Source organism: Plectropomus leopardus, chromosome 2, assembly GCF_026936395.1.
Source record: "Plectropomus leopardus strain MGB_pleo_1.0 chromosome 2, ASM2693639v1, whole genome shotgun sequence".
In the NCBI taxonomy this organism is placed as follows: domain Eukaryota; kingdom Metazoa; phylum Chordata; class Actinopteri; order Perciformes; family Serranidae; genus Plectropomus; species Plectropomus leopardus.
The window spans coordinates 13,920,069-13,927,614 of NC_142177.1; the positions used below are offsets into that span (position 1 = coordinate 13,920,069).

At 39.9% G+C, this 7,546-nt stretch overlaps 1 long non-coding RNA gene across 1 annotated transcript in view; it reads left to right on the forward strand.

The window, feature by feature from the left end:
- LOC121948471 (uncharacterized) overlaps positions 1-6,297 on the forward strand; it is a 94,266-nt gene extending 87,969 nt beyond the window's left edge. The window contains exon 3 of the long non-coding RNA XR_006106149.2: positions 4,981-6,297. This is a non-coding gene — a long non-coding RNA (uncharacterized LOC121948471). The remainder of the gene's footprint in view (positions 1-4,980) is intronic.
- Positions 6,298-7,546: the final 1,249 nt, after the last annotated feature.

Here is a 7,546-nt window from a genome sequence, read left to right on the forward strand (position 1 = left end):
TATTCTATTTTTAACTGCTGAAAAATATGAAAATGAATGTGTCATTAAGTGAACGTTGCTCACTGAAGGTTAATTAACCTCTGCCGTTCCCAGCTGTGAGGAAAAATTATACTCAAACCTCTCCGAAGTCAACACTCCACCACATGTTGCTGCATACCGTATGCTGTTGTAGCTTTGTAGGTGTTAAAATTTTAAAGCAATGCATAATTTGGCTTCAAAAGCATTAGCATTCATCTGCATGTATAAACCTGCTGAGGGGCTAACCCTTGCCTTAGGTTGCTAACTAAAAGAAAAGCAACAGATATTTACTTATGTATGAGTGCAGTACACATGTTGCCTTATGCAAATAGCCCCTCTCATCTTGCTGTGTAGATCAATTGGAATAGCACTGTTAATATATGAATTTCAAAATGTTTAACATGCACATCACATAATATGAGAGATGTATTATATATGAAACATTTTTTGCAACTAAAAATTGCTCATTTTAGCACATCAAAGCTTGAAGCAAGTAAAATCATTGCAGTGCACCTGTTCTAATCTTCTTTGATGACCCTAAACTGTTATGCCCGCCTTGTTTTTACCCCAAAGCATGCAACAAAACCATTAAAATTCCCCGTATTTAAATGCAGATGCATTTGTCCACATCTTCAGTACTCCCTTTAATATAGTGCCAGATTTTCTACATTGCCGTACTCCATTCAACATTTCTGAAATAAAATAGAACCAAAGGACTATCCAGCGAAGTAGACAGTTTCCTCTTTCTATTTTTTATCCATTGCTGGTGTTGGCTTCAGGCACACACTCTCTTCATTACATGCACAGCTCCAGTGAGACTTTGTACATTTTCAGATCTTTTGTGTGTGTGTGTGCATACATGTGCGTGTGTTTTTCAGAACCTGGTTAAGGGTCTGACATTGTGTGACAATAAGAATACACTTGTGTCATTGAGAGATCAAAGGGAGGCATGTCTGTGTGAATTCTTACATCTCTTTGCCATTGAAGCCAATATGCAGACTGATACTGTGGTCTATTGAATGCTACTTTGAGCTTGAACTGCAAAAAATGTATGTTTTGTATGTGTAAGAGAGACAGAGACAACCAAAGAAGGAATCATGCCAAGCATCCCACAAAATGCAAGCTCTTTGCCAAGTTCCCAATTCCACCACCTAGTTCACAAAATGACTTTCACCAAATCAACTCTCTCTAAGCAAGCAGACAATCACAGAAGAAATTCCAAATGTAAAAAATCAATGTGACCTTTGAACAGGGTGTCATCATTTTCTTGTTTATTTTTGGTATACTGCCCAGGCATGACATGAACAAAAGTGAGTGGCTGATCCAAACAAAGAAGTTAAAACAGATAATTTGCATTTGCTTTTTTATCAAGATTAAAATTCTACAGCAATGCTAGTGCCTTTTTGACTTTGAGCTAAATGCTAATGCTAGCAACATACTCGCACTAATGATGCTAACATGCTGATGTTTCTCAGGTAGGCTACCCTACCAAGTTCAACATCTTAGTTCAATGTGTTAGCATGACACTTCACCCCCCCCCCCCAAATCAAAACTGCAATTTTTTATTTTCTTGGTCAAGTGCATCTTATAATGGATGAGAGGCTCATGATCATGGCAGTGTGAGATGTAAGCATTTATTGCATCTTCCTCGGTTGAGCTGGACCATTCACTAGCTAAAGTTACAGCAAGGTGCGTTAGCTGTAGATGCATGCCTCTTTCTACATGGCAATTTAATTGGTAGCCTAGTTGTAAGCTAGTATGGTATAAAATAAAATATATAATTTAAATAGTTCCTACATAAAACTGCTCGCAACAAGGTCTGTAGAGTATTACATAAATATTTGGTAAAGGCATTTTGAGCACCACAAGCTGAGTGCCATCTAGTTCCATTATATTTGACTGAAGGCAGACACCTGCATGGCAGATATCTCTGACAATTTCAGCAAGTCACACCAAATTTTTTTTTATAAATAGCACTATAGGTATGAGGAAAGTTATACATTTTTGATTTGGGGGTGAACTGTCAATTTAAAAGGCACCAAAGTATTTTCAATTCATCCTGTGGAGGACAAGAGTGCCCATGCCTAATTCCATGGCAATTCATCATCCAACAGCCATCAAGACATTTCACTCAAAACCATAAATGTCAACATCTTGTTGGCACTTAAAGAAAATTCAGGGGATCAGCAAAGTCAGTAGACTTTGTCCTCATATACCTCGAGACATCCTTAATGTCTGTGCTAAATTTCATGGCAATCCATCCAACAGTTGTGGAATTATTTCAGACCACAGTGGTGGACCAGCTGACTGAAAGACTGTCATTGCCATCCCTAGAGCATTTCTCCTCTGAGAGAACACAACAGAAAAAAGAAATCATACTACGTCATATGTCATCATGCTAAATGTTATACAGCATTAGAGGAAGAACACACAATTTGTCCCTCCTGATGGAGGCTGTTAGGAGCAGCTTAGGACAATGCCACACTCCAGTAAAAACACTCTGTCTACTGAGTCCTGTGTGGCTCACAAAAGACAGTATTTTAATGGAAAAAAGGATAGCAAAAACAGCAAAATCAGTAAGGAGAAAAAAACACAGAAGTTGAATTGGCAGGTGATAAAAGACACCAGAAATGTGTTGGTAGGACATTTATTCTTTCACATGACTAATGTATTAGTAGTGGAACCAGTCTGTATGTTCATCGCCTGTGTCGGTGTCATAACCTCGAGCCGTAGCATAGCGTATGCTCTATAGGCTTATACATTTGCTTTATAGGTTCCCGGAACCAATTAAAAATGGTTCAAATATTCCCCAGTAAGTCCATCCATTTTCACTGTGCAAGCAGCACGACAGACTTATGACATAACCATCGTGGCTAATGTAATTAGTCTATAGTTATAAAAAGAAAGGCGGTAATGAATTGTTTAATTCTGGAGCGAGAGTAATCCGTTTTCCTGCTTAAAAGTTCCATTATCTCACTGTAACACATCCTCTCTGAGAGAAGATGTTAGACTTGCTTGTTGAACATTGTAAGTGTATGTAACGCGCACTGTGATGGACAAATCCTACATTAACACATGAATGCACAGTGGTAATAACAGTCACACAATCATGCACATGCACACAAGCTAGGAGCATCATAACTCTCTGTCCTGTTGGCCCTGTCAGTCTGCTCTCCCCCTCAGGCAATGGGAGGGGGGGCGCAGAGGTGGAGGGACTCTGGGTGGGAGTGCCTCAGGTCTTTTACAGAGGGGCCCATATAGACTCTCCTGTCCGCTGGAGGGTGAAATGAGCCCAGGTAGAGCATACTGAGCAGTGGCTGGTGTAGCGAGACCAGATAGAAGGCTCTTCCACCTTTAGCCCTCCTGCATGTTTTCCAGCTGATAAATTGCATATCTGGTCTGGGACTGTGGAGTGGGGACGGTCCGTCAGTTTTTTGAGTTGAGAGGCGCTCAGCTTGTGAGCGTGTAGGATGGTGGCGATGCTGTTGGTGGCTGTGGGGGTGTCGGCTCAAAATTCACTTATTCACTTGCTGCTGATGTTTGCTTGATTGGTCATGAGAGGCTCAAAATCAATCAGTCAATAAACCTCAATACAGTACCACAAATTAAACACACTATATACACTAAGCTGAGCTCTTTTTTATGGGATGGGTATGAGTAACATGTATTGGGTCTGACACACAGTGCAGGTAACCACTGAATTGTGCATTTTTGCTGGTAAATGTAATCTCAGAGTAAATATAGCTCTTCTAGATACACAGAGTCCTCATATTGAGGCTACTTTATACAGCACAACAAACTGTAAAACCCAGTGCTGTTTAACAACCCAATGCATCACCTCTCCCCAAGAGCAAAAACCAACAACTTTCATCAGATTGATTTAGATGCAAATGGTGTACTCACACGTGGTGGAAAATGACACTTGTTTCCTATTTTCTTATTTTTCCCCCCTCTGTGCACTGCTTTGCAAATTAAGTGGAGTGTTTGTGACAGCTTGATGCTGGCGGAAGCAACAGCAAGCAGAGCTTTGGATTGCAAATGTTCCCTGAGGGGGCCGGCCCTGGTTTGATATACTTAATAAACTTCAAATCCGACAGGCTGGCAGAGGCAGCACGCTGCTGCTTATTTCTCTCCCTTCCCACAGTGAGATATGGGGCCCTGTGGAAATGGGAATGGGGAAAGTTTAGACACTTTTCTAGAAAGGATCAGCAAACAAAGGTGTGCGTTTTTGTGTGTGTGTGTTCGTGCACACAATTGTGTTTGCTTGTTATGGAAGGCTGAACAATATACTTTAGAAATGAGGGAGTGTGTATATGTGCAGGGCTGGCACAGTGTTTTTATCAAATAAAGAAGCCTCTACTGGGGGTGGACACAATAATATAAAAACTCTTATAATATAATGCAACCCAATACAGAAGTCCTAAAAAAGTCTGCCTTCATGAAGCTTATGGGTTGTATATTTTTTATGTTGAATATTTGTTGAGGCTTGTGCTTTAAAAGATGCTGATTTGACTTTTTAGTATTTTTGAGGTGGTGTCATATTGTCTGTGTTCCCATTATTGTATCCACCATCTGTATATACGTGTTTGTACATGTCTGTACATATAGTCTGTGTGTGTGTGTGTGTGTGTGTGTGTACACAATATGTATGTATGTATGATTATTTTGAGCGTACAAGAGTAGCAGCCATGCCAGCAGCCCTGTGAGGCTGTTCTCATGGAAAACTGTACTTAGGTTAGCTAAAGCTCAGCGCAAGGTCAATCAGGAAGACTTTCTTCATGCAAGTTCTTCATTCATTCACAATTCTCTCTCTATCTCACTACCCCTGTTTACTCCAATCAGCTAATCATGGATGTTTGCTCTCTCAGTAAACCAACCAATTTTTGTCCAGTCTGTAGCCGCCAATCATGTTGCTGCTGTCAAATCTTAAATCTTTTCTCCTGTCTGCCGCTGTCATTTCAGGCAGAATCATCACACCCTTCTCCACCCCATTCACCTCCAGTCATGGTATTCCAGGACAAGCTCATCAAAAGCTCCTCTTTACATCCAGAGCTTCAGCCCCCTCTTCATCCCATCACCAACTGTACCACCAGCAGCGTCTAGACTCCATGGGGGGTACCCTTTTCTACTGCGGCTTCAACACCTTCTGCACCTATATACCATCATTATGGGATCTAAAAGACTTAACATTTCTCATAGTCATGCACACATGTTATCTTATTGTTATATTGACATCTATTGCATGTCTGTCTGTCCTGGAAGAGGGATCCCCCTTTTTTTTCGGGAGTGATTATTTTTTTCATTAAGAATGAGTCTCACAAGAACACATAGGTAGTAGCAGACAGAGAAGCGGTGAACAGCCAGCGTCCTCTCCGCACATGCGCGGTAAAATGCAAATTTGTTTTTAATTCCAAGTTAGCATTCTGCCATTTGCTAATTAATCCTAAACACAAAGTACAACTGACATAACTTATTAGTTTTGCAGGTATTTGGTCAAAAACCAACATAGTGAACAAAAATTCCAAAATGGTTGAGACATTTCACTGAAAAACCAAAGCCAAAAATGTCAACTTGCTTGTGAGACAAGCCAACATTTTCTTACTCTGACCTGCTGTGCTGCTCTTTCAGGACCTCCTGCATCAACCTCTGATGCTTTAGGTATCCCTGTACCTCAGCTGTTTATGCTACGGGGTGCCGTTATGGTGATGTCAACGAATGCACGTGGTGAGATGACACAGCCGATTATCGTGACGTCTCTCAAGCTGCATGGTCCCGATGTTTACACAACAGCACGGACTGTCACGAAGCCTGTGATTAGGCACCAAAGCCACGGATGGTTAGGTTCAGGCAAAAGAGGCACATGGTAAGGTGTTGAAAAAAAACCACACACACACATATCCACACGGGAACCAAACTCCACACTCCCACACAAAAGTCAGTTTTTTGTGGGATCCATCCACCTCCCCACCTGCCTGCCCCAAAAAAGCACTTTCGCTCCTTATATTATGTGGTTTTTCCACTTAAGTTTCAAAATCTAATGGGCAGATTGCATCGAGAGGCACTGAGCATATTCATGCTCTCCAGAGGACAGACTTTTCATTCATTCTTTATTTTGGACTGTCCATTGGCCCTCCTCTAGCACAGCCATCAGGCCCAAATGTCAACCTTGAACATTGTATATGTGTGCCCAATATCCTTTACTTACACAATGCATGGATATGACATTATGTAGCATTTATAAATGTCATAACAATCAGTGAGCCATCAATAAAACTCTAATTGTTCCTAAATAAGTTTAAACGTTTGGTATTTGTAAACTTTATACACCAGTATATAAATTAAAATCAACAACATTCTTTGGGTATTGGTCTCCTTTACACCTTCCCACAGCTGTAAGAGCTGTCAGCATGGCCCATTCTTCGAACAAGTAAAAACTTACCAGCAGGAAAGTGCCATAGCATAATCCTGCAACATCTCTCAGGACTTCTTTTTAAGCCTCCCCTAGTAAATTAAAGTGAGAAATTGAATTAGAAGCTTTTCTTGTCCAATAATACAGATTTAGAACAAAGTATCAGATAGAGAGCAAATACGGTATTCTCTCTTCTATTCTGACATATCCTCAGAAGTCTAATCTCTCACGTACATGCAGTGTTTGATGTCCAATTAACCAGAATGCACACAACTGAATATCCCATTTAAACCCCATTATCTAGACAGGGGAAATGCTCACAGCTACCACAGAGTTTCCTGTCAAAATGCCCATGATCTGTATTTTCAATAACGCCAGCTATTTCTAGACTTAAAGAAGAGATAAGGGGGCGTTGTAAGGAGAGAAAATATCGCTGGCAGTTACAGATTTACATAAAAATTACCTATTCAAACAAAAATAATTAAGGGTTCACAGTTCGTGAACTAATACAAACAGACAACCAAAAACTTTATGTTGCTGCATGAGAAAATCAGAATTTTCAAGTGAAATGGTAAATCTTTTTTTTAATTCCTTGCATTTTGTTATTATCCTCATATTCTTACTGCTGTTTTTATCTTGTTAAACCATAGCTGAATACCCCTCATTATATTTTGATCATCTGCAGTTCATTTCTATACTTATATACTTCATGCCCCTACGAGGTTAGGGATGACAACTTGTAGAAAGCTGCTTTCTGCACAGCAACTAGTGATGGCTCATGAGTGTCTTAAGTGAGCTGAAAACTCAGTAGTTTCATGGGAAAGTAAGATGGAATAGATATTTTTCTTCAACCCTCAATCACATGCTGTCTCACTTAATTGGCACTCAGTTATCAAATCTTTGAAAACCCCTGGTATGGTATGCCATAAAAAAACATTTTAAAAAATCAATGAATAGTATGCCCAAAAAGGCAAAGTGTCATAGTATAGTAATATAGTATAGTATGCCATAAAAAGGTCACAAGGGTGATGAGGGTCGTATTGTTTTTTTGTTTGTTTTTTTTTTAAAAAAGGCCATAGTATATAGGTAAAAAAAAAAAAATTAAATCATGGCAGAGAA